The sequence below is a fragment of the Myxine glutinosa genome, chromosome 7 (assembly GCF_964187855.1).
Source record: "Myxine glutinosa chromosome 7, kmMyxGlut1.1, whole genome shotgun sequence".
Taxonomy (NCBI): Eukaryota; Metazoa; Chordata; class Myxini; order Myxiniformes; family Myxinidae; genus Myxine; species Myxine glutinosa.
Genome location: NC_136267.1, coordinates 89,396,972 through 89,422,190, shown reverse-complemented (window position 1 = coordinate 89,422,190; position 25,219 = coordinate 89,396,972). Strand labels below are relative to the sequence as shown.

General features: G+C 46.6%; 1 protein-coding gene across 4 annotated transcripts in view; it reads left to right on the top strand.

Annotated features, from left to right (window-relative positions):
- Nucleotides 1-25,219, top strand: part of SMUG1 (single-strand-selective monofunctional uracil-DNA glycosylase 1) — a 239,714-nt gene that overhangs the window by 163,416 nt on the left and 51,079 nt on the right. The window contains exon 1 of one of the 4 annotated variants that reach the window (XM_068122691.2): nucleotides 10,918-11,045. The exons of the other annotated variants lie outside the window; for them this stretch is intronic. The gene's annotated coding sequence lies outside the window, so the exon portion shown is untranslated. Of the gene's footprint in view, nucleotides 1-10,917; nucleotides 11,046-25,219 lie in introns of those variants that run through there. 4 annotated transcript variants of the gene reach the window in all.

Here is a 25,219-nt window from a genome sequence, read left to right as displayed (position 1 = left end):
ACACACACACACACACACACACACACACACACACACACACACACACACACACACACACACACACACACACACACATCATTCACGACCATTGCCTCATTTCCTCACCATCACCACCAAGACTCTCATTCACAATGCCTCATTTGCGCCTAAAGCGCATCCTCATACTCACACACACACAGCATCATCTAGCTAACTACCTCCCTCTAATACTGGTGCTTTCCCTGTCACCCCTTTACACTAAGCACATCCTCGTCATTATCAACCAACTAATCTCTCTACGTCCCCACTACTCATACAAAAGTCACTACTTACATCTCGTCTCCTATGGTCATCTCTAATCCCTAGCATTAACCTAGCCCGCCCTTTATAGTTCATACTGCCAAACCCCATAAAACTACTGCTCATGTGCCCCAAAATGTGAGGGATGGTAGAGCTACCATCCCTCTACATCACTATCACCATGTCCACTATACTCAAGCCTTTCGGGGTGGAAATGCATTTTCGCAGCTCGGCTTCGCAAAGCCGGGCAATGCATGCGGATGGTCAGTCTCCTGTTGGTTGGGTCCGTCTGGCATTTTCGATTCTGGGGAGGAGGCATACTCGGGCCGAGGTTCCAGGCGCCATCTCTGCGCCGAGCCTTTCGTTCTCCGGCCCGATGACCCAACCTCCCCCGGTTGGAACACCACACCCGCCAGGGGGCGAAGGTCCGACCTGGCCTTTCTCCCCCGGAATCGTGCCGATCACCTTGCCCATCAAAGCGCGGCACCGACCATACAGGGCGGGGCCCGGCACAAATCGTGCACGGCGCTCCTTGCAAGAGCGCCGCGGCAACGATCCCCGCCTGCTCCCGCAGCACACAAAGCACCCCGCGCACCTAGAGCTCACGTCGGCTGTACGTCACCCTAAACCTAAACGCTGCCCCGGTCTGCGTCGATGCTTGGATCGCATTCTCACATCCACACCTCGCGACCCTTTCTACACTCACAGAACCCGGCGCTCCAACGCCCTCCCATACATCCCACACATTTCGTCAATTCTGCCACCGCACGCTCTCGTGCATACTCTCCAGGCGCACTCACGCCGCTCACAAACTCCATCACACACCCTCGCGCACATCCTGGCGCACGCATTCCACACACGCACTCCGTTACATCCTCTGTAACAACCATGGGTGTGCACTCCTGCATGCACCCACTCAGCGCACACCTACCCACGGGTGTGCAATCTTTTGTCGCACACCCAATCACGCGCTCCGGTGTGCATCCCCGCACACTCTCCACAACCAACTCTGGTGTGCATTCTCGCACACTCTCTCCATCCATCTCACACTCTGTGTCGCACTCACTCTCACTTCCACACTCTGTATCACACTCGCGCTTCGGCGCACACCTTTTCCTCACACGCGCGTCATTTCCTTTCACACCGCGCACCACGGACCTTCCACAAGCGCCCGGGTGACGTTGGGATCCCAAGCGCGCGAAAAATCCTTCCGCGCCAAACACTTTCGCGCCAAACCTTTTCGCGCCATATACAGCCCTGCTCACCTTTGGGATTCTTCTCTCCTGCACCAACTGCAAACTTCCATTGGGGTTAACAAGTACGGCATCATGATGCGAACACGGACTTTGCACAATTTCCATCTATTCCTCCCGCGATTGCTTTTCTAAGTACGCCGTCTCTTCAACCCCAATTTCCACGATTTCTTTGATTTCAATTTCTTTTTCCTCGACGACCGCCGGTGCTAATAAAACAAAATTTTCTAATTTAGCGGCCGTCGGCTTTTCTATCCCCCATGTTGCGATTTCTACCCCGGTCCACGTAACTATGCCTTGCTCAGCCTCGCTTTCCCCGCGTTCCTCAAGCCGCGCTACCCCATCGCATACCCGTGTGCCTTTCCCGCTCGACCTGCGGTCTATGTCTTTCCCCATTTTTTTTTATCTGGCCACCCACTCTGTTTCCAAAACCTGTTAACCTGTCCTTTATTCCTTCCATCTGGTTCTCTCGGGTGGCCATCCTGTTTTCCAACCCTGTTAACCCCTCATTCATTTCTCTGGCTTGGCCACCCACGTCCTCCAATTGGCCCCCCAATTTGCTTTTTAATCCCCCCGATTTGCTGTCTAATTCTAATCCCCCAATTTGATTTTCCAATTGCTCTCCCATTCTGCTTTCCATTCCCTCACTATCGGCCCTAATTTCTCCCATCTCCTTACTCAATCCCCCAATTTGAGTTCCCATTTTGTTCTCCAAATTATTTAACCCTTCTTTCATTTCCCTCATTTAATTACTTTGCACCACAAAGCACGCTTTCATTTGTGCCATGAAGGTGCCCATTTCAGCCCAGCAAGGTCCATTGGTGCCGCGGGCTCGGCTACCGTGGCCATGTGCGCGGCGCCGCCATTTTGCTCGCCTGCAACCCCTACTGCTGCACCCTCTTCAATTTCCTCTTCCATTTCTTCCAATTGTCCCAATTCTTCCCTGGGGTCCTGGGTCGATTCTAACTCCTCCTCATCGACCCCCACCGGCATCCGACCGCCTTGGCTGTCCATGGCACGATTCAAATTTAGGTGTTAATTAAATAAATTTCAGCCGCTCGTAATTTTGACCAAATTTGTCCAAAAGATAAAAAATTTGGTTCGGGTTCCAAATCCCACTCCCAGACACCAATTGTTGCGTATCTCCGACGTCGGCCTTCCCCTTATCAAGGGGGGATTAATCCCCTCGTCTTTTATCTGGCCGACGCGATCCTGGGGGTTATAACGTCATTCCCGGGCAGCGTTAGGTCGGGTTTTTAGGACTAGGGGTTCGCTATTACCTAAGTACTAACGCTGACCGGAAACGAGGAAATAACTCCCGCCCGAATCACGGATATTGATGGAATAGGCCGAGCGGATAGCAATCCGCAATCCGAGCTGTTAACCAATGATTAGACCCGATTATAGCGATTGCTAATCGTGCCACGCGTACCCAATGGAGAAAAGACTGGGACGATTGAATTAGGAAGAAACCAGGAAGAACAAGGTAATTTATTACAATTTGTACAAGAAGAGGAAAATAAAGAATGTACAAGGAAGAGGAAGAAAAAGGACACAGGGCAGCCTTATTCAGTCTTAACTTATTCCCTAGACTCGGGCCCGCTCGCTCTCAGGCTCGGTCTCAGACTCACTCACGCGGGGATGTCGAAGGTAGGGTGGAAGGTCCAGCGATGGCGTCCACAGCTCGTCCCGGTCCTCGACCCGTACCAGCAGACGATGGTGGACGGCAGGCAGCTCTCCGCGTAGCGTAGCGCGAGCGGACAATTATATCGGGGAAATGGTAAGCTGGGCTATCGGCGACTTTGTGGCTCTTGGCCGTGTATGTAATAGGAATACGGGCGTTTGGATGTTGCGCACCGCAAGCCCAAGCCGAATTCTCAACCAGCGATCCCCGATAAACCCTTCACAATGGCGCGTGCCTCCAACAAATGTCCTTCAACGCCGATCGTACAAGTTCGTTGGCACAACGCGCTCGCCCCCTCAAGTCCTTCTCATAACTCTGTGCACGTTCAGGTCAAGCGCCTCTCTCTCTCCCCGCTCGTAACTTGATACGGCAACTCCCTGCTCATAACCCGGGTACAATGTTCACAATCGGTCTTCCCCTCATAACTGAGGTGGGGGCCTCGCGCAAGGGGTTATATTGCCACGCCCAGCGAACCCTCTCGAATCTCCAGCCACGCCCTGTCAGGCGATTGCACCTCAACCCTGGTTGGCTGCTGAGGGCTTACCGGCTCCGCCTTGATGGCTGCTTGATGTGGCCGCACCTCCACCCTTGCGCTCCGCCCCCTTTTCGGGCCTCACCTCGTGGCTCTTGGGCTGGTTTGAGCGGAAGCCCAGCAAGGTTGCGAAGCTTGCTGGCAGCCTAAAGGGCGAGGGCGATTACAGACTGGCTCGCGCTTAATGGCGTCGATGGAAGGGAGGCTGCAAAATGGACGAGGGGCCTACTCTTATTTGTTTTACGCAGCGCAGATGCAACTATTGGGAATGGCCTCATCCTAAACACATACGATGAAATGACTTCCGTCCTAAAGTGACCTATGTGTTGCTTGTGGCCTATCTATGGGGTGCAACCTTTAACCTTTAATGATGTTACCTGTGCTGGGTTCTCAAAACCGCAACAATATTATAATTATCGTAGCTTGAAAGGATTCCATGAAAAGTACGTAAAACTACATTCCTATGTAAAAGAATAGGGCTGGGGTAGGCGTGGCTATGACTGTCAATCAGCTTGATGGGGGCGGAGCCGCAAGACACATTTGCCTCAGTGTCGGCATTATGCGTGATAATGTTATGTGGGATCAAATAAGATCAGCAGAAATATCATGTCTCGGGAAATGCCTTGTTTTTCAGTTTTACATTAATGAAAATAAAATAATAGCGAGGTACCAGTGCTATACACCGCACATGGGACACGTGATCATGAACCCTCAAGTCGTGGGTCAAGGTAAAAGCAAACCACGTGATCAATAAACCTTCTCGAGTCACGGTTTCTCGGCGCCAGATTCGCTACAGCGGCGCATCACTTATGTCGTCGTATAAAACAGCCTGAACAAGGAATCCACTCAAATTGAATCTACTATAAATGGAGGTGTGTGTGCGCGTGTGCATGTGCGTGTATGTGTGTCATACCTTTTCACATCTATTAACGAATTATGTACTATTCAAATGTGACTTTTAACTCTTTATACTGCTGAAACCCCAAAGACCTTGGCAGACCCTTTAACACTTGACCCAAAAGACCCAGATGACCCAAATCACCCAAAAGTCCCCGAGGACCCAAAACACCCTGATGACCCAAAATATCCAGATCACACAAAAGTCCACAAGGACCCAAAAGTCCCCAAGGACCCAAAAAGTCTCTGATGACACAAAAGTCCCCGAGGACCCAGATGACCAAAAAGTCCTGATGGACCAAAAGTCCCCGAGTACCTAAAAAAAACAAAATTACTGTTACGGATTCGTCACTTCCATTGTGGTGGCTTTCATCCACTTGAGACATTTCTGGTTCCATGTATTATTATTATTGTTGTTTGAGGGAAATAGCAATTAATTATTGTCAAAAGGTAAAAGGAATGTTTTAAAAATGAAACCGGATCAGGAACCGGAAGACGAAGAAGAAGAAGAGAAAAAAGGGCGGAGCGAGAGAGGTCGGACAAGAAAGCTGAGTTGCTCCGGATTCTGAAGAGAACATTGGCGAGCCAGAGTCACTGGCGAACTTTCGGGTTTCCGAGAGGGGAATTCCTACGACGGAGTTGTCATTGCTGTGACCCGTCAACCTGCATGTGTCAGGTTTGCGATCGATTCAGGAGAGAATCATCGCCGTGCCGTGCGCCACGGGACCGGGTCTTCGGCCATTTTGACTCACGCAGGATTTGTGCTTCGCTCGCGGTTTCGTTTCTTTTCGACAATTCTCACCGCATTCAGACGTCGATCTGGGGCGTGTGTGTGACGCGGATTTTTGAAGGCTAATTCGTCCATACCCGAGGGTATGATCTCTCGGTCGCCTGTAGGGCGCCTTTGGATTTCCCAGTCACCTTGAGGGCGCCTTTGTACAGCTTCGGCTGTGTGACTGCCCTGGCCATCTGCACGGGATTCTGGTCGTTTGGACATCGTTCTAGCGATCGCTGGAGCGAATCAACTTCGTCTTGGAGCCGGGAATAAGAGACATTGGGCAATGTTCTTGTTACACTCCCTTGGAGCACAGTGAGTTATATATTGCAAAACTGATGGTACCATCAGCGGACATATTCATTGTACTTTTGAATACTATTGTTGTTGCACCGTTATTCTTGTGTGATCTCAATACAATATTTGTTTGTGAGTAACAATTGGGGTGGCTTCTCCATTGATCTTTGACACACAGAATAACACATTTTTCTGCCGTGACTCCTCTCGGGGCTCGGAGGTACTCCGTGACCAGGGGGTCGGGTGAGGAGCATGTAACATTACCCAAAAGACCCAGATGACCCTGATGACTCAAAAGTCCCCAAAAGTCCCCAAAGACCTCCTCTCCTCCTCAGACCCAAAAGTCCCTGAAGATTCAAAAGACCCCAATTAAAATTTGGTCCAAGTTTAATAAATATTTGAGCTGACATTTAGTGTTCCTTTCATCTTTGTTTTGGCATACTGCATCGCCTGGAATGGTCAAAAAACCACCTTTAGAGGCCATTTCCCCCCGCAAAGCGGGGGTTGGCCTTTTTCGGGAACCGTGGTTGTTGTTGTTTTTTGGTCTCCTTCAAAAGTAAGGTCAATGGTCAATTAATTGATATAGGCTCCGCCCCTTCCCTCTGTTCCCACCCTATTGGTTAAAGGGAAACCACATCAGTTATTTTGGGCATTTCTAAGTGCAGGTCATTGTGTGGCCTGAGACTAGATGAAGACATTACTTTTTGAGAAACGAACAATAAGACAGAGCTGCAAGATACAGTCAGGGTTACGTAAGACAATATGGGAACACATGTGCAGTGTTTGACATTGCTGACTAAGATATCTTGGCACTTTTGCTCCAAGATTGGGTATCCTCTGAGTACCATATACAATTGTGTTATTCCACATTGTAAAAAATTGCAGAAACAAGTGAATATAAAAATGTATGCTAAATTAAAAAGGCAGTGTGGGGATGACAAACTACAGTCTAAAAAAGGTCCTAAACAAGATAGGGATAATGTTGGCTTAGACTTTAGAGAGTAGCTAACAGTATTGCCATCACATAACAATCCCTACATCACTGCCTCCAGACTATTGTCTAGGGCTACGCCTAGCTAAAAGTATTAGAAGCTCCTATATTTCATTTCTGCATAAGTATAAGAAGCTCCTATATAATTTCAGGGACTTCTTGCAGCCTCAGTTGTCTTTCCTACTTTTCTTTTTTATCAACTTAGAGTAACCAATCACAAATGGAGATAATTATAGAATGCTGTTATTAGAGATGTCCATGAAGTTTGTAAGAAGTTGATGATCATGTACTGATATTATAACATTGTACTCAGGCTGCTAATTTGTCCAGTCTCAGTATGTGGCTACATGACAGGAGTAATCAAGTACAGTTGTAACCAGTGGAGTGTTTGTAGAAGGTTGAAGCAATAACTGTTGAAGTGTAAATGAGGCAGTGGTGTCGGGATTATGTGATGGCAATACTGTTAGCTACTCTCTAAACCAACATCATCCCTATCTTGTTTAGGACCTTTTTTAGGCTGTAGTTTGTTATCCCTACATTGCCTTTTTTAATTTAGCATACATTTCTTTATTCACTTGTCATCTAAAGCTCTCATCATTATTGGAATCTCCCATGATAAAGCCAAAGCCCCTCACATTGCAGACAATTTGGTGGCCCCTATTTTCTAACCACTCCTCTGACCCTCTCAGATCCTGTAAGACACACATATTCTTCTAGTAATTTAATGTGAATGAAATTCTCCAAATACTGGCTCACCAAACCCATCGGTGTTCTTACTTCCTTTTTTGTCCTGTTTGTGGTAATGCTTTCTATAGACTTTAATCACATTCTTCCCCCAAGGGTGTCAAGCATGCGAAAGACCACCATCTCATGTCATCCATATCTGCAATGTTTTCTACCCCAATTTACCCCACCTATCCCAACCCTCTTACTTGTGGGTTTCCTCCCCCCGCCCCCTTTTCTCTCATTCCTTTGCTTGTTGCATCCACCTGCTGTGCAATGTCTCCACTGTCAGTACATTGCCTTTTTGCCCTCTTTTTCTTTCGTACCTCTTCCATGAGTTGAGATTTTGCAGATACGTTTATAAAGAGCATGTTTTATTAAAATAGTTTGATCTATTTTAAAGGTCCCAATATTTTGATGCTGATTTTTATGCCTCCGCCGACAAAGTCTTGCATTATGTTTTATGGTTGTCTGTCCATATGGGCTAAACCTCGATTTTCTCAGCAACCATATATCCGATTGAGATGAAACTTTCAGGGTAGGAGTGACACCCATGCAGAATGTTTTTATGATAATTGTGACGTCATTGGTCACGTGGTATGGCAGCCATATTGGATTAAAAGCAAATAATAAAAAAATTATTTCTCGGAAACCACTGAATCGAAAATTTTGAAACCTGGCACATTGTCATGTACTCCCAATGGGGAACAAAAGCATGATAATGATATCATAGGTGAAGTATTATACCAGCCAAAAAGGTTTATTTAAAAAAATCCCTTCTCTGAAACTGTTTCACCGATCGATGTGAAACCTGCCAGGCTGGTGAAAATGTGATATTTGAAAACAGTTGAAGGGATTTAAATCAAACTTCTTTATTTTTAGGACAGTGAACGAGGGCATCTACCCTTTGTGGGACTATGCGGAGCGGAGGCATATTGGCGACTGTCGCATTGTTCTAGTTTTTACAGGAACTAAGGCTCATAGTGGAGTGGTTGCACACCTCTCATGCACATGGACATACAGACGAATAGGTGAGACACAACACAGGGCTGTTAGACACGACAAATGCTGCCCCTGAGCCTGGGTGTATTTCGGGTACCAACACAAGCCGCTTTTCTCACCTCGCTCAGCAGGGCATTCCATAAGAAGGAATTTTCCTCCTCCCCTTCGATGCCAACCAATGGGGATTGTTTGTTTGCTGTTTGCTCTTAACCTTTTAAATGCTGAACGTCAAGGAAGGAAGCAGCACGAACCAATGTTGAAGTCCTTGGTATGACTCTGCCGGGGTTTGAACCGCTGACCTCCCAGACTTGGAGTGGACGCACCAACCATTATACCACCAAGTCTGGTTCACTGGTAAATACTCTGTTTGGCTTGTTAAATCATTGTAAATGAATTTTACTGTAATTTTAATTATTTAAATCTAGTGTTCAGTTTAGCAATATTCCCCAGGTCAGAGATGTATTTTTCCATCGGCAAAACTGGCACAACGTTTAGATTCATAGGGCAATGTGACAGTTTTTTTGAGTCAAATATGTGGTCTGTCATGTTAATTCATTCAGGTTAACCCTATCTGGGCTGGGCATCAGTGAAATGCCCCAACCCCCCAAACCAAAATTCACGTTGACTTTCAAGCTGCCACTGATTCACCAGTCATAGTTCATCTTTTGCTGATGTGCTGCTGATCAAAATAGCCCAGCCCAAGATACGGTTAAAGTGGGTCGTGTCAGGTCAGGCATGTTAAACTAAGTGGGTGGTGTCAGGTCATGCAGGTTAAAGTGGGGCAAGCAGGTGTTACGTGCTCCTCCCCGACCCCCTGGTCACGGTGTACCTCCGAGCCCCGAGAGGAGTCATGGCAGAAAAATGTGTTATTCCGTATGTCAAAGATCAATGGTGAAGCCACACCAATTGTTACTCACAAACAAATATTGTATTAAGATCACAAGAATAAACAGTACAACAATAATAGTAATCAAAAGTACAATAAATATATCCTATGATGGCACCATCAGTTTCGTAATATATAACTCACTGTGCTCCAAGTGAGTGAAACCAGAACATTCCCAATGTCTCTTTCCCGGCCTCAAACCCAAGTTGATTCCGGTTTCAAGCTGAAGTCGATTCGCTCCAGCGATCGCCAGAACGTTGTCCAATCGAGACCAGAATCCCGTGCGGATGGCAAGTTCAGTCACACAGCCCAAAGCTGCACAAAGGCACCCTCAAGGCAACTGGGAAATCACACCCTCGGGTATGGACTTTCACGGCTCGCAGTCGGCGAACTGCAAATTAATCTTCAGAAGCCACGGTGCACACACCAGATACGTCTGAAAGCGGTGAAAATGCCTGACGAGGCAAAGAAACCTTGCTCGACGCACGAAGCGCACGAGTCAAAATGGCCGACGACCCGTTCTTGAGACGTAACGGCCCGACGATAATTCTCCTCGGAATCCATCGCCAAAAACCTGACACGCAGGTTGATCGGTCACAGCGATGACAACTCTGTCGCAGGGACCCCTTTCCCGGGAAACCCGAAAGTTCGCTCTTGACTCCCGTTCGACAACGTTCGCTTCAGAACTCAGAGCAGCTCGGCTTTATTGTCCGACTCACTCGCTCTGCCCTCTTTTTCTCTCTTCTTCCTCCTCGTTGTCCGGTTCCCGATCCGGTTTCCTGTTTCTTTTAACATTAAGTTTTTTACCTTTTGAAAACAGTTCATGAACAAACCTTTTGAAAACAATAATTATAGTACATGGAATCAGAAATATTTACAGTGGATGCAAACCACCACAACGGAAGTGACGAATCCGTAACACAGGTTAAAGCGTTTCAGCTCATGCAGGTTAAAGTGTGTCAGATCATGCAGGTTAAAGTGTGTCAGATCATGCAGGTTAAAGTGTGTCAGATCATGCAGGTTAAAGTGTGTCACATCATGCAGGTTAAAGTGTGTCACATCATGCAGGTTAAAGTGTGTCAGATCATGCAGGTTAAAGTGTCAGGTCATGCAGGTTAAAGTGTCAGGTCAGGCAGGTTAAAGTGTGTCAGATCATGCAGGTTAAAGTCTCCTTCTTCTTGTTGTATTCTCCTCATTTATTAATCCTGCTTCTTTTCTTCTTTTACCTCAAGAAGTTGCTCTTTTCGCATGAGAAATGGTGCTTCCTTAGAAATGCCGCTTTTGATATTTTCCATCTGAAAGAAAAGGATCAAGAAAAGAAAGAAAGGATCAATTTTTATCTGAAAAATGCTTTTTTTATGAAATCCCAATGTTTGTCAGTGAATCAATAATGAAATGTATTTAAATTGGGATTGTATGTCAGTTGCCAACGACGGGGCAAACAACTCTTAAAATCCTTCTGACATAAAATCCATGCCAGAAATTCATGTAATAGTCAAGTCCCCCAACACCCAAGCAAAATATCTGACCAAACAGTCCATTTAGTATGAACAGAATTTGGGATTATGGTAACTGATGTGTGATTCACCATTCTGTCTGTGACATAACACAGGTTGCTCGGGTTCAGAGTCTGGTTGAGATTTTATGGAGCGGGTAACCACCTTTGCTCTTTTTCCTTCATCCTATACAACCCCGAAAACAAACCATCATCTTGTTTCATGAAAATGTAACTGTGCACTCCTCCTCGTGACACATTGGACTTTGTGGAAACATTTTTTAAAATTTTCATGTTTTGGACTTGTGACAGCAGCAATGAGTGAAGTGTTTTGCGACCTTTAAATTGTGTTATTGGGAGTAATAAGAATGCACACTAATGTGGTGTTAACAGCTTGAACATCTATTTAACCACTTTCAATTTGACTTTATCTTACCATTAGCAGATCTTTCCAAAGTAACTTCCACAGTGTTATAAAATGCCAATTTGGTTTCAACAGGAAAAGGCTCTGCATTATCACTGCCTCTTTGTGATGAGCTGCAGCAAGGTGGCCCAAGATAATTGTCAGATCCTATTCCCAGGCCTTCCTAAGTATCTAAGCCTGGTGGTTTCATTTAGAACCTCCATTATTGTTGATGATATACTCCCTGTAGATGGGTGGATATACTCTTTAAAGAGCATTGGTGCTGCTAAAGCAATTTATTGGCAAGGGTTATACTGGGTGTAGCCTGGTGTTGGCTTAACGGTTAAGGTGGCTAGCTTAAGATTGCAAGGTCCTGAGTTATGAACACTCTAACCATTATGCCACTGAGTCTGGTAGAGCCTCCATTATAAGATGCAAAAAAAGGGGCAAACCTACTGACCATTGGGTGACCAAAATAGTATAGGGTATAGTGCTTGTATCCCTGAGGTTGTGGTTCAAATGAGGAGTTTTTTTTGGTTAGTGCCAAAAAAAAAATGGTACTACTTCCATTTAAACTTTTGTAGGGTTTGCATTGTGTTCTAGCTCTCAATACTCTCAATATTCTCTCAATATTCGAATGAATGGCTTGTGTGCAGGTCCATGTGATGCAAACCCATGTGACCATAAGCCAGAGTGTGCAGGTCTCCTACACGCTAGGACCCACACTCTCTGGTTTATGGACACATGGATTAAATGTGATAAATAATTTCGGTCTGACTTTCCTGGGATATTCACGTAACCAAAATCGTTCAATGTGGGTTTTGGTTGCTTATCGTCAACTGTCACAAAATCGTACGAAATTCCACAACCTCTTGGCATGCTAAAAAATGTTTATTGAGATGGGAATATAATGGTTAGGGGATATTGTCATGCTTGTAGGTGAGGGGGTGTAGAGGGAGGGGTGGCCAGCCAGGGGGTTACTTTGCCTTAGCCCTTAGCACCATATGTGTATTCACATAGTTTTAAAGACTTTAAGCCTGTATTAAAGACACGTGATAGGGATAAGAGTCTGGTGTAAGGCTTACACGAGGTAAGGGGGGAGGGTGGGTGGATTTTTACCCTGCACTTGTGGAGCGAAAAGCAGGGTTTAGCAATTGGGTGCGTGTGGCGTACATAATACGTGTGCATGTCTGCATTTTAAAAATTCATTTTTTCGGTAACCGTTGGTCCGATTGACACAATTTTCACCATAAGAGCGACTCCTTGTGTAGAATTTCTTAATGATAATTATGACGTCATAGGTCACATGTTATGGGCGCCATTTTGGAAAAACCAAAAAACATTGCACCTATATATCTCCGAAAGTGCTGCATGTAAAAAAATGAGACATGGCTCATTGTAAAGAACTCTCCATGGGGAATAACATATGTTAATGATGATGCCATAGGTGCCCCCATTCTGATGTCATAATTTGACAAGTACAAAACTTAATCCGATCAAGATGAAATTTCTTGAGCGTCATCTACGAGATAAATTGGTGGAGGAAAAAAAAAAGAGGACGTCCTCGGTCATGTGGTTCAGCCGCCATATTTGTTTTAACACAAAAGCCTTAAAAGCCACTAAAAACATGTCCTGGCGAGGTCTGCAATCTGATGGCTCTTTCTTGTTTATTTTTTTTTTCTATACTAAGTCGAGGCTTGTACAAGAGCTAACACATAGAGCATATAATAAAGGGAATGGGAAACAAGGGGGGTAGAGAGAAGGAAGCACAACAACAGTAGAGAACAGGGACATCAGGAGATCTGTGTAAGGGAGAGGGCTGAGGTTGGGGGTACACAGGATAAACAAAATGGACACTACAAGGACTTTCAGGAAGAAGAAGGAAAACAGGGAATTTGAAGGAGGTGGGTTTAGGGTGGATTAATGGGGGTAGAAATATAGATCAAGGTTTTTGCTGGGGGAAGATATGAGATGGTGGTGAACAGCTGTTTTAAAGATGTGAAGGAGAGAGTGGGATTTTGTTCCACAGGTGGGAAAAAAGAGGAATGAAAGAGTGAAGGTGAGCAATAAGATTTGATTTTGGCAGTTTCACCAGAAGGGGTTACTGGCAGACCTTATGCATCCTGCAGAAATATTGGGGGGAAAGAGCACAGACAGAGGAGGTGGTGAAAGGCTGGAGATGAGTCGGTAGAAGACAGAAAGACCACCAACCTTCCCGTGGTGAGAGAGTGAAAGACCCTCAGAATCGGCTTCATCACGGTAGATACCAATGATCCTAAAAGCCTTGGCTTCTACAGCGTAAAGCTGAGCTAGGTGTGAGGAAGTAGCGCCAGCCCAGGGGGGAGAGCAGTACTCCCTAAAGCTGTGGATGAACGCTTTGTAAGTGGTTCGGAGCTCAGTGGTGCCAAGGAAGGACTTTGCACAAGAGAAGATGCCCAGTCAGCGACTGGTTTTGGAGACCAGCCATGGTTGTATGAGTCTTGCCTTTCAGATTAGACACAGTATGGCTGTTCCCCATGTTCAAACTGGGCGAGTCTGGATCAGTGATGCGGCTTTTCCCTCCACCCACCCATAAATGGAGAAGGCTACCCTATCCCCAAAAACATGTGTTAGCGCCTTGCTCACTCTCGTGTGCTCTGGCGCTGATGCTGCACTCTGGGACCTGTGCTCCTTGCTTGTGTCTCTGACTGCTGGTACAATTCTACGTTTGTGAGCTGCCTCTCAGCTTGATCTTGCCTGCTTCCTTTTGGGTCCTGCTCTCCTGCCTGGAGTCAGCTCTGTGTGTGGTAGCCTGGGGTTTCTTCAACCTGTACTATTTCTCCCTCATTCACCCACGTACAGTGTGAATGGTGGGCTGAAAGGATGGCCTAGCCCGAGAAGTACGCACACTCACCTCGAAGCTGTCTAGCCTGCGTATGAATCCCGACCTAGCTATAAACTGTCATTCCTATGTTTCACAGGTAGGGTGATTCATCAATGTGTGTTCTGTTCCTTGGATGGATGTTAAATGGACATCTCATCTGCCAGCATTTATTGATGGACATTAAACATCCCATGGTGTCCTTTCCGAAGAGTGGGCAAACTGTTTCTGGCATCCTGGCCAAATTCAAAATTTCTGCCACAACCAGCAAAGGTTACAGCCATGCCCTCAGCCAATGATGCTACCCCACAGCCTTGTGCTGCACACAAACTAAGAAGGTGGTACAATGCAACAACTACCATGCCGGCCAAACGTCTGAGATGATTCAAACTGGATTAAGGGCCTTTCTTCACCTTTACTTGATTCAATTGGATTGCCTTGTGGCCAATCGCAATCGGGCAGTGCACCAGGCGTGTTACACCTCTTCCTTGAGCCAGGAACCTCACCTAGCTGGAGTCGTAATCGGAGCTGGAACCCGAACTTCTTAGCTGACCAGACCCAGTGAATAATTCAAAAAATAGGAACACGGGTCATGAAGTACACCTAGATCAGAAGCAACAGGCAATGGCGTCATAAAATATCGACATTTTGTTCATGTGCAGATTCTGGTCACGTCATTGGTTGAATGGAAGCCCTCTTGATGCTGATTACAGCGATACATGTTTATCGGTCATGTTTTAGCATCCGCTGTAGGGTTAGGGTAGGATTTTTTTTTTAGCGTTTTAGGCCTGATTTCAACCTGTTGAGTGCACATTTTTTATGCGGTCAATACACCAAAAGTTCGGCATCAGATATGAAGCTTGTCGCCAAGTTTCATCAAAATCGTGTGTTTGGTTCAAGCGATGATGACTGAAGTGTTTACAGACTGACTCGATCACTGACTGACTGACTGACTTACCTACAGACACTGCTCAATTGCATATTCTCACTGGACTAAAGTCCAGATGAGCTAAAAAGAGACCCAGTAAATTTAGCACTTGTATGGAAACTGCGGAAACTGTTATGGAAACTGCGTGTATGGATGAACAAGTGGAAGGAAGGAGAAGATGAACAAGTGGAAGGAATGTTTGGAGACAAAAGGTCTGAAGGTGAATATCGGAAAAACGAAGGTGATGGCAGGTGGTAAAGCATGTGGTGAGGTGGAAAGAACTGGGAAGTGGCTGTGTGCTGGAAGGGTGTCAGAGTGAACTCCATTCAATGTATAATGTGTGCTGAGTGGGTTCATCAAAAATGTAGTGGTCTGAGAGGTTCATTAACCAGTGTGGCAGCTACATTTAAGTGTAAGGTGTGCACAGATGGGAGCTACAGATGGAGGAAATGTTGAGTTAGATCTTGGAGACTGCATGAAGCTGGAAGGTGTGAAAACATTTTGCTACCTAGGAGACATGCTGAATGGAGAAGGTGGATCAGACTCGGCAACGGTTGCTAGAGTGAGATGTACAGTGAAGAAGTTTCGGGAACTGAGTGGCGTGCTGACGAGGAGGGGAGTGTTGTTGAAGCTGAAGGGAAAGGTGTATTCTGCATGTGTGAGAAGTGTTTTGATTTATGGGAGCGAGATATGGGTAATGAATGTAGAGCAGCAACAAAGGCTGGAAAGGGTGGAAATGCGAATGGTTCGGTGGATGTGTGGAGTATCGTTGAGAAAGAGGAAGACAAATGATGAATAGCGAAAGATGATGGGAATAGAGCCTGTGATGGATGCTGTGAAGAGAAACAGGTTGAGATGAGTTTGGTCATGCTTACCACAGCAGGTTGGTCATCCATCTCTGCAGTCAATAAACAAAAATATCAAAGTAATATAACAAATGTAACACAAACACTACATTTTCGTGCCTGAGATGTTCGCCAACTCTCCAAGAAGGACACCATGGGATCATTAAAAACTATTTGTACTAACAACCTGACAAATACAAAGCTACATGGATACACAACTATTGGGGACGCCTCTTCATGGTGATTGGCCCCTCCCAACACAAGTCAGGTCCAAATCTCTCCCATGCTTCCCTGCTGCCCGGATTTGTCAGGGCAGTGTGGTCATGGTCAGAGTGCCGATCGGCCGTGCCCCATGTTCCATGTGCCCCATGGACCAGCCCTTTCCCTTTTGTCTGTTTCTCTCTCTCTCTCTCTCTCTCTCTCTCTCTCTCTCTCTCTCTCTCTCTCTCTCTCTCTCTCTCCCCGTCTCCGTCTCCGTCCCTGTCTCCCTCTCTATCTAACTTTGTTGTGGCCCTGACCTTGTGAAGGTGGGGTGCACCATCCTGGATGTGGGGGAGCTCTGGGTCGCTCCTGCGAGATCGATCGGCTGTCTCCATGCTGCGGGCTTGTTCGAGAGAACTGTCCGGGGCAATGCAACAACAACAACAACAACATGGATGCATCCACACTCTAAGCATTGGCACATCATTGATTTTGCCATCACGCAACACGACTGGCATGATGTCAAACACATGTCTTGAGAAGCTCTGACTGTTGGTCCGACCACAGGCTTGTTTGGAGCCAAATGTCACTTACGATCAAGCTTCCAGTGAGAAGGCAATGCCTCAAGTCTGCTGCACAGCTCGACACTCATCAACTTAAATGCAGCGATGTGCAATCATAGTTTCAGCATCAGCTTGATACCACCATGGACCAATTGGATCTACCAACTACCAATTGGAGGCGGGATGGGCGATTTTACAAGGCATCACCTTATGGGCAGCTTTTGTCATTCTCGGTTTCTTTTTAAATTGTAATGACAATGACTGGTTTGATGAGAACGTCTCCCAGATCAATAGTCTACTTAACTCGATGTACGTGGCTCATCTCTGCTTGTTTGATGACAAGCTCATCGAGCAAACATTCTTACCTGCAACTTAGGAGACTCGCACAGTCAAGACTACATTCCATGAAAGACTGCTGGTGGGCAGCCAGAGCGGAATAAATTCAGGAGACAGCTTATACAAAGAACTTCAAGTGCTTCTATGCTGGTCTCGAGGAAGTTTATGGACCATCTTGTCATGGTATCACGGCTGTTATAAAATAAAGTCGAGACCTCTGGTTCCAGATACGAGGCTTTATTGAAATCTATCTCAACATACCCTATATAAACAGAACAAAGAATAATGTCAGAACTACAGCAAAGATTCTACCAGCATTTCCTCGTTCATAAGCAAGCAAATAATGCATTCCCGCATCATACCTTTCTCGAGCGTCTGCTCATAACAGACAGATATGAAACCAAACCCTCCTCCTTCCACGGCAACCCATTATATTCCCTTCTCAAGGTCATTCCATTTGAATCCTCTTCTTCATTTTTATTACATTCACCATCTGTAAAAAGCAAGCTAACAATCAAGCAATGTAAGCAACACAACAGAAACAAAGCAAATGCTCCACCAACCAAATCGGGTTGGCGTTTGGCACAAACTTCTGACGCGAGATCGATAAATTCTCTCAGTTTCCGGGTCCCCGGATTCACACAGAGAATCGCCCTCATCAGTCGGCTCCTTTTGCAATCTCCCCGACTCCAACAGAATCTCGGTTGCCTTGGCAGCATGGAGCATGATTTTATCCCCGGTCAAACCGTGCTGCGACCGCTTTTATGGGTGAGGACAATATTTCAATTCCCTTGTCGCCAGCAACGCTCTCGATTCCTTCGCCGCAAGCCGCAAGATGGCGAACAGACACAGTAGTCTCCCGTCCGTCCTGAAGCCTCACATGAGCATACTCCGAATTCGCCTCTAGAATATGTACGCGATCCGCTAACGGTTCGTATTTACTTTGCCTGATGGCTCATTTCAACAGAGCCGGTCCGGGGCCGGCTAACCAAGAGGGAAACGCTCGCCCACTCGCACTACGTCGCTGAAAATGGAACATTCTTCCGTGGGGAGTTTCGTTCCTAGTGGTACATAGTAACGAACGAATTGCTTGCAAGGCATCTGGAATTACACGTTCCCAATGTTGTGATGGTAACCCACGTGATTTCAAGCTCGTAGACACGGCTCTCCATATAATCCCGTTATAACGTTCCACTAAGCCATTGCCTTGAGGATTGTCTGCTGCTCTTCTTCTGCTCAATATCGGTTCTTCTGATCATGTGCTTGTTAAAGTGGACATCTCACTGGCCATTCTCAGAGAGCCTCCTCAGCGCCGACGAGTCTGGCATTTCACTCAGGCCGACTGGCACGGTCTGCAAGCAGCCATCAATCAACTGGACTGGTCTCCCATCTCTAATGCCTCTGACATCAATTCTTCCTGGGAATTCTTCCAAAGCAAACTGCTCTCTCTCATGCACAGATTTATCCCATCTCGTCTTCAGTTGTCTTACCCTTCCTCCCGTCCATGGTACACTGAATCTTGTGGTGAGGCAGTTGCCCTGAAACAACTTGCCTTTGCCTCTTGGAAGGCAAATCCAACTGAAGGCAATCTCAGTTCCTTCCACCAAGCTCGAAACAAGTGTGTTTCTACCCTCAGGAGTGCCAGGAAGCACTATCTCTCCACACTCAAGTTTGAACTCTCAAACCTGTCTCCTTCCTCCAAATCCTGGTGGCGTCTGGTCAAATCCGTTTCTGGTGTTTGTTCCCCCTCCATCCCCTCCCTTACCTCAAATGGCTACACAGTTGACACCGCACGTGACAAAGCCGAATGCCTCAACTCTGTGTTTGCCTCAAAATCTTGTGTCCCAAACCCATCTCTCTCTGTTCCCACCTTTCCCAGTCGAACCCAACTGCTCCTGGACTCTGTGTCCTTCTCTCCTGACAAGGTGGAGAAGTTTTTATCAAACCTCGACTCTGATTCTGCAACTGGCCCAGATGGCATCAGCCCTCGGGTCCTAAAATCCTGCTCTGCCGCTCTATCTCACCCTCTCTCTGTTCTTTTCACCCTCTCTTTTGCTCAAGGTCATCTGCCAGCATCTTGGAAATCAGCAAACATTACCGCTTTACACAAAAAAGGTGCAAAAACAGATCCTTGCAACTACAGACCAATCAGCCTGCTCCCAATTATCAGCAAAGTCATGGAATCCATCATTGCTTCAGATATCAAATCCTTCCTCTTCTCCAATGGCTTGATCTCTGATCATCAATTTGGATTCAGACCAGGTCATTCTACTCTGGACATGTTGCTTCTGCTGTCTCAACAATGGATGGAGGTCCTCAATGCCAAACAGGAAATCAGAGCTGTCTCACTTGACATATCACGTGCCTTCGATACAGTCTGGCACCCAGCTCTGCTCACCAAACTCACCTCCTATGGTATTCAGGGAAATCTCCACTCATGGCTTGCGGATTTCCTCTCTGGTCGTAGGCAACGTGTGGCCCTGAATGGATTTCTCTCATCTTCCCTTCCTGTTCTGGCTGAGTTCCCCAAGGCAGTGTTCTGGGCCCTGTGCTATTTCTGGTCTTCATCAATGACCTCTCCGACTCTCTGGAAAATCCTCTCTATCTCTTTGCTGATGACTCCACTATCTGCCGCTCCATTCCTCATCCCTCAGATCGGCAGTCTGCAGCCTCCTCACTCTCTGCAGACCTGGACAAAATCACAGACTGGTCAAACAAGTGGAACATGTCTTTCAATCCTGACAAATCTCACACTCTTACAATGTCTCTCCGAAAGGACCGACTGGACAACCCTCCCATCTACTTTCTCAACAATCCTCTCCAAGAAGTTCTGTCGCTCAAGCTTTTGGGTCTCACTATCTGCCATGATCTTTCTTGGGAAAACCACATTTCCAAGCTGGCCTCCAAAGCCAGTCGCCGACTGGGCATCCTCCGTCGTGCGAAGTCCTTCCTTGGCACACCTGAGCTCCTCACCACATACAAGGCTTTCATCCGCAGCTCAATGGAATACTGTTCCCCCCTCTGGGCTGGTGCTCCTGCCTCACACCTTGCTCGGCTTCACGCTGTTGAGGCCAAAGCTTTCAGAATCATTGGAATCTCCTGCGATGTAGTCAACTCCGAGGGCCTTTCACTCACTCACCGCAGGCAGGTTGGTGGTCTTTCTGTCTTCTACCGACTCCTCTCTGGCCTTGCTCCCCCAGCTCTCTCTGTGCTCTGTCCCCCAAATATTCCTTCAGGTCGCACAAGATCTGCCTGCAACCCTCTTATGGTTAAACTGCCAAAGTCTAGGCTCTCTGCTCACCTTCACTCTTTCATTCCCCTTTTCTCCCGCCTCTGGAACAAACTCCCCCACTCCATTCAATCCCACTCCTCCCTCCAGGTCTTTAAAACAGCTGTTCACCACCATCTCTTATCTTCCCCCATCGAAAACCTTGATCTTTTCTACCCCCGGTAATTCACCCCAGAGTCCTTGCAGCGTTCATATGTTTTATTCCTCTCCCACTTCCCCCCAAGTCCTCCCGATGTCCCTGCTCTCAAATGTTGTGTTTGTGTCCTTCCCCCTCTCTCCCCATCTTGTCTGCCGCTCCCCTTGTTTTTTTGTGTTTTGTGTGTCGGTTTGTCTTTTTTGTGATTATTGTTAGCTCTTTCACGAGCCTCGATCTTGTATACAAAAAAAAAAAAAAAAAAAAAAAAAAAATTGTACGCGGTGGTATAGCTCATGGCGACACCTCAATCCTGGAGAAACTACTTAATCTCTCGTGACAGAAATGCCGTACCTCTGTCACTGTGAATGAACGCAGGATATCCGAACTGTAAGAACAATTGTCGCAAACATTCAATCACCGTAGCTGAAAACATATCCGTGCACGGAAAAGCAAACGGAAATCGAGAGTACTCCTCGACCACAGTAAGAATGTATTGGCGCCCCCATGCGGCTGATAACGGACCCTTGAAATCAACGTTCAAACGTTCCCACGGGCGGCCGGCCTGAATCGACGTCCCCTTAGATGGTTTATAAAAACTCGGTTCAACTTTGGCGCACACGGAGCATGTTTTGCAGAGACGCCGGATGTCCTCTATAGAAAAAGGCAAATTCCTACTGCGCACAAAATGAGCTAATCACGTGACCCTGGAATGACAGAGTGAATTATGAATATCCCGTAAATCACCTGTGGTCATTCCTGTGCAGACAGGTCTGGACAAAGCGTCGGCTGCCATATTATCTCGTCCCTGTCTGGAGATAATGTCAAAACTGAAGTCGGATAATTCCACACGCCAGCGAGCGATTTTTCTCATTTTTAATCATCTGTGTATAACGTCTGTCATACATGAACGCAACTGACTTGGTCTGTGATTTATTGGAAATGTTTCCCTAGAAGGAAATGGTGCCACCATCTGACAGCTTCAATGATCGCGTACGCCTCCTTTTCTGTAGTGGAATGTCGCCTTTCACTATCAGACAGGGTACGAGAGAAAAAGGCGACCGATCTCCCAGCCTGATTGAGAGTCGCCTCGATTGCGCAGCCCGAGGCGTCTGTCTCGATCATAAAAGGAATACTCTCGTCGATCGAGGTCACCACAGCATTAGCTATGTCTGTTTTCAATAGCTGGAAGGTGGCCTTTGTGGCTACGTTCAGTGGAAATAGTTTACATTCCACCAAAGGCCTTATTTTGTCTGAGAATCCAGGTATCCACTTTGAATAATGCGCAAACAGTCCCAGTACTCTGCTCAAGGCCGCACGGTCGATGGGAGGGGACATTTCGAGCAAAGGTTGTAGCCGAGCAGTGTCAGGTCGTATCTCCCCACCGGTCATGGTGTACCCCAAAAGATCCACTGTCTGAACGGAGTAATTACACTTCTCTTCGTTGAAAGTCGGTCTGCATTTCTTATGCGTCGTCCAAGAACCGCCGTAAATTCGAGTCATGTTCTATTTGATTGTGGCCACATACGGTCACATTATCGAAGTACACAAAAACATCTTTCAGTTGTTCCCTGGTTAAAATGTCATTCATAACCCGTTGGAAACATGAAACCACATTAGTGATGCCAAAGGGGATTCTATGAAACTGATAGCCTTTGGCCAAATTGGAAAGTGGTGTAAGGTCGACCATTCTCCATGATGGGTATCTGGTGGTACGCACTTCTGAGGTCCAAGGTGCTAAATACTCTACCTCTCTGACCATATCATCCATCTTCGGTAGTGTATAGGCATCCAGTTGAGTAAACCGATTGATCATCTGAGAATAATCAATGACCATACGCTTCTGGTGATTTAAGGTTATTGACAACGAGCACCTGAGCCCTCCAGGGTGAGCTACTAGGCTCGATTATTCCTTCGTTTAGAAGCCGCTTGGTCTTGTCAGCGATAAATTGTGCATCAGGGCACTAATATCGCTGAGATTTCACAGTTATAGGGCGACAATTAGGTGTTGGGCAAGGAAACAACGGGGGTGGTTCGATTGACATCTCCCTCAAGCTACATACTGAGATAGAGGGCTGTGCACCATCGAAACGCATCTCTAAATGCCTGTGCTGATTCAAAAAATCATGTCCCAAGAGGATGTCGGAGCACAGATTCGGCAATATCGTCATTTTAACATCCAAGTACAGTGTCTCGTTGGCTACCAAGTTCACCATGCAAAATCCTTTGAAACCCTGCCATAGAGCCGCCGAAGCCATGTACACGCGCTGGCTGGCGGTCACCGTGGACCAGCCGTGTCTGCGAATGAGTCGATCAGAGCCTCGGCCACTACTCCCTTAATCACCACAGAAATCAAAGCCCTGGCTAGGCTGCGAGGTGCACCCCTCAGAGCTGTCCTCGAGGCCCTCGCGCCTGTGAGCGTTGTTTGTCGGCTTAGCAGATCGACAAACCTTGGCAAAGTGTCCTTTCTTGCCGCAACAATTACACATTGCAGGACATACGCTCCTGGGATGCCGGCGGTTCCCACAAAAGAAACATTTGCCTGTCATCACAGCAGGAGCCGTGGCTGCCGTGGTAACCAAACTGCTCTCCTCGGCCTCTGGATTCTCTTCGAGAAATTCTTGGCAAGCGGTGTGTGGCGGAAAACTAGTCCCAGCAGCTGACACTGCATCCGATAATTTCTCGGCAATAGCAGCGCTCGCTGTCAAATAAGGTCACCCGTATGTCTCCGATCGATTCTGGGCCAGCTGCAAAACTCGGGCCCATGCGTACGCATCCTGAAAGGTCATGGTCTTGGTCTCTTGCATTAAATCATTGAGGGCCGCCTGATCCAACACTCCACAATCCTTGCCGAGTTGTCGTAACTCCTGAGTAAACTGCTCCCAAGTCTCAGCTGCATCTTGTCTGCACGTAGGGAGCAAGTGGCGAGCGTAAATAGCACTCCGTGGTTTCACATAAAGAGCTCGCAGAGCAGCGACTGAATCGATGAAAGTTTCACAGTGGGAGAAATATTCATAAACATCGCTCGACATGTTGCAGATGAGAACATCCAACTTCTGTTGGGCAGCCACTTGGTCCGCAGCTTCAGGCAAGGCTCGCATGTCGAGCTCTAGGGATCAGAGCCAGTGGGTCCAGCATCGTCCAGCACTGCTGGCATTGGGATCGCTATCGAACCTTTCAGGTTTAGAAACTTGTCCATGGCACTCGAGGTGAGATGGATTTCAATAAATTGTGATGAAATCAAGTCGAGACCTCTGGTTCCAGATAGGAGGCTTTATTGGAATCTATCTCAACATACCATATATAAACAGAACAAAGAATAATGTCATAACTACAGCAAAGATTCTACCAGCATTTCATTGTTCACAAGCAAGCAAAAATGCATTCCCACGTCATACCTTTCTCGAGCGTCCACTCATAACAGACAGATATGAAACCAAAACCTCCTCCTTCCATGGCAACCCATTATATTCCCTTCTCAAGGTCATTCCATTTGAATCCTCTTCTTCATTTTTAATACAGCTGCACTCCATAGCTCAGATGGCCAACACCTCATTTCAGATCAAAACAATATCCTAGAGCACGACATTCAACACTTTAATGGTATCTTCAATTGCCCATCTTCCAACTCAAATGCAGCCATCGGCTCTTCCCCAGCAGCCTACAATAGAGGACTTTGGCTGCCCTCAGACTACAATGGAGACCACCATGGCTATCAAAAATATGTCGATTGGAAAGGCCCCTGGTGACGATGGTATCCCCTCCGAGGTTTTCAAGTTTGGTGGTGCCAACTTCGTCACTCGACCGACCCAACTCCACAAATTATATCTGTAGAGGGGAAGCAGTACCCCAGGTCTTCAAATATGCCACAATTGTTACCCTGCACAAATGAATAGGTTATAGGTCATGAGTTGACATCCATCATGGCATGTTGCTACTATCTATTGGTGGGGAAAATACTCACCTGCATCATTTTTAACTGCATGTTATCAACAATTGTCAACAGCATCCCCCCCCCCCAGCATCCCCCCCCCCCCCCGCCCTCTGACCCCCTTCCCCAAAGCCAATGCGGCTTTCATGCAGATGTGGCACAATTGATATTATGTTTGCTGCCTGTCATCTTCAGAAAAGGAGCAGAGAACATCATGATTTATAATTGGTCTTCATCGACCTTACGAAAGTGTTCAATTTGGTTAGTACAGAAGGCCTGTCTAAGCCATTCTACAAGGTCAGCTGTCATGTTAAGTTGGTCACCATCATCAGATCCTTCTACGATGGCATGGTTGCTCACGTGGGGGACAGCGGATATATTTTTGAGTCATTTCCAGTTACCAACAGCACAAAGCAAGGCTGTGTCCTAGCTTTTCTATAATTATCTCTGCCATCTAAGGTGAGCAGAGGTTATGTTTTCACCACTGTCTGTCTGTCTGTCTGTTTGGCTGTGAACAGGATATCTCAAAAGGTTGTTGACAGATTTGGACGAAATTTGGTGGACAGGTTGGGTGTTTGACCAGGATGAAATTAATAGATTTTGGTGGAGATCTGGATCCAGCTACTAAAATCTTTAAACTGATTCTTACAGTTGAGTGGTAGGGATAAAAACGATATATAACAAGATTTCTCACAAAATTATGAACCGATTCGGACAAAATTTGGTGGGCAGGTCAGGCGTGTCGCAAGAAAGAATTGATTAGATTTTGGTGAAGATCCGGATACGAGAATTTTCTTTAATTTTAAAAGTTTTAAAAAACTCCTTAGTTATGTTAAAGGCTCCAGTCATGTATACTCGTATATAGTCCTCATCAAAGCCAGGCCTTAAGTAAAAGAACTGCATTGATGGAAAAGTG